Here is a 2,191-nt window from a genome sequence, read left to right on the forward strand (position 1 = left end):
CAGATCTATAAATTTCATTTATTTTGAGGTTCATTCACATTCAGTAACAATCTGATCATTCACCAAAGTTCCAAAACACATACTTTATAAATTAATTATCATAGTTTTTAGAAATCCAAATATATGTCAAATTATTTTTTAATAGCAGCAACTAAGGATTTTTTATCATCTATCTTACTGTAGCGCTGATCGGGAATGTTGCCAACAAAGGTCCTGCGGTTTACAGATGGATACCGTGCAATTTTTCTCCTATGATACTAATCAAAATTGCATCGTGATCCACCCGACAACAGCAAAACAGATCATATTACAGTGACTAAATATCAGAACTTACAGCTTTTAAAAGTTAAAATAAGAAGACGATAAAAATCCTCCTTTCTTCCACAGGCCGGGACAAGTGCAATACTTTATATAGAACACAAGTAATGCAACAAATCCCCACCCAGGGATGAATGGGCATGAGTGCCGGAGATGCGCGTGAAGGTGTGTTCACACAGATGTAGGAAGCACACATTATCACAATCAGTTTTGCATGGATTTGCACAGCCACATATACATATATACGCTGAAATGCAAACCTGCAAAACTAATTGTAAGTAGCAATGTCTTTGAATATTCTCTCCATCAACAAGAGATTTGTTATCCAAGAGTACTGGAAGTGCCCACACTACAGTAGAGTCATGCCAAAACTACCTGCACTATGAGCACTTTGGTACTACTAGGACCCAATCTTATCCTCTGTACACAACTGTACACTGCACAGTCCCCACCATCTGTTCCCAACAAACAATAAAAAAGCAAAAAACAAACCATTGAAACGTGTCCTATTCAAATGACTACTCAAGGCATACTTTTAAAATGCTGTATATTAGGCAGCCTGTGCCAGAAGGGGCATTTAGGGCAGTAGATTCTAAGCTGCTTCACTAACTGCACTAGATGCACCTTAACACAAGAGACACATTATAAGAAGCAGCTCAAAAGCATCAACTACTTAATTATGCACAAACTACAGTTCTCAGTAGCCATTGATTAAATCACCATGGTAATGTAAGAAGTGCTTGCATTGCAGTAGATCTCAAAAAGCTACCTGCACTGTAAGCACTTTTACATGGCCAAGGCCTATTCCTGTAGCAAGATTTTAAGTCTTCTAGGAGCTCTTCTTTTCCGTCCTCACAGATCCAAGCAGACTCACCTAGTTAAAACAACAAAACACACACACACACACATTAGAAACTAAACAAGTAAACTACTAGTTAATATTCCTGAAACAGGCTTTCCTTTGGCTTACAGAGTCTAAGCTAGGTTTTGTGGTTTCAACCAAATCCTGAGAAATATTAATAATCTCAATTATTTACACAGAATTGAACACAAATAACACTGGCAACTGCAAAAAGTCCAATTCTTACGTATAAGAGGATTTTGGACTCCCCCTCTCCATCTAAGAAAATTTGCTATCTGTATCTCAGTAATTTGCAGGCCCATTCTATCCACCCTGATTTTATAAGAGGAGGACCTAGAGAAAGGAGCATGTAAAACTCAGGGTGAGTATTCGAGTCTTCAGATCATTCAGAGCTTTTGGGCTCCATTCGGAAAGTGACTATTAGATTAAATGAATATTCCCAGCCCCCACCCCATTAATAGAAAATGAGAGAAATTTTAGAGCTGGTTTAAGAAACACAGCCTTACAGTCTTCACATAATGCACAGATGGCTAAGAGATGTCACATTTTGATCTATTTCAAAGGGCTCTACTTCTGTTTAAACATTTATGGACCCATTTTCTCCATTAAACCAAAGTAGGCAGATTAGCTCTTCTTCTCTTCATGTCATTATCTTCCATAAGAAAACCTTCTCCCATTTCCAAGTGCTTATTTTACCTAAGAACATACAGCAAGGAGGTGAGCCTCTACGTGGAAAGGCTCCCCTAACTCTTCCATGATGGGGTAACTGTTGTTTAAAAGAAAAACAAAAATGTTTGGGACAGAATTTGTAATACGTTAAACGAGTGAGGGAATTTTAAATGTTGAACTTTCGTCACGATACCTCATGCCACTAAATGAGTCTAACAGTCTTTACAGACTAAACTGATTTAGAAACCTTATACATCCATCTGGAATCAATTTTCTATTAGGAAAGAATAGATTTAGTATAGAAATGAGAAAAATAACGTTTTTCCCTTTAAATTGGGTTTC

The 2,191-nt window shown here is 37.3% G+C and overlaps 6 non-coding genes across 6 annotated transcripts; all 6 read right to left on the minus strand.

Moving 5' to 3' along the window:
* Window positions 1-217: 217 nt before the first annotated feature.
* On the minus strand, window positions 218-292 carry MIR363 (microRNA mir-363). The gene has a single exon (NR_032488.1). It is a non-coding gene; the product is annotated as a microRNA mir-363 (primary transcript).
* An 85-nt stretch (window positions 293-377) lies between these two features.
* MIR92A-2 (microRNA mir-92a-2) lies at window positions 378-452 on the minus strand. Its single transcript, NR_032388.1, has one exon. It is a non-coding gene; the product is annotated as a microRNA mir-92a-2 (primary transcript).
* Window positions 453-510: 58 nt separating this feature from the next.
* MIR19B-2 (microRNA mir-19b-2) lies at window positions 511-606 on the minus strand. Its single transcript, NR_032101.1, has one exon. It is a non-coding gene; the product is annotated as a microRNA mir-19b-2 (primary transcript).
* Window positions 607-648: 42 nt separating this feature from the next.
* Window positions 649-717, minus strand: MIR20B (microRNA mir-20b). Its single transcript, NR_032373.1, has one exon. It is a non-coding gene; the product is annotated as a microRNA mir-20b (primary transcript).
* A 163-nt stretch (window positions 718-880) lies between these two features.
* On the minus strand, window positions 881-951 carry MIR18B (microRNA mir-18b). The gene has a single exon (NR_032372.1). It is a non-coding gene; the product is annotated as a microRNA mir-18b (primary transcript).
* An 86-nt stretch (window positions 952-1,037) lies between these two features.
* On the minus strand, window positions 1,038-1,118 carry MIR106A (microRNA mir-106a). Its single transcript, NR_032100.1, has one exon. It is a non-coding gene; the product is annotated as a microRNA mir-106a (primary transcript).
* Window positions 1,119-2,191: the final 1,073 nt, after the last annotated feature.

Source organism: Macaca mulatta, chromosome X (genome assembly GCF_049350105.2).
Source record: "Macaca mulatta isolate MMU2019108-1 chromosome X, T2T-MMU8v2.0, whole genome shotgun sequence".
Classification (NCBI taxonomy): Eukaryota; Metazoa; Chordata; class Mammalia; order Primates; family Cercopithecidae; genus Macaca; species Macaca mulatta.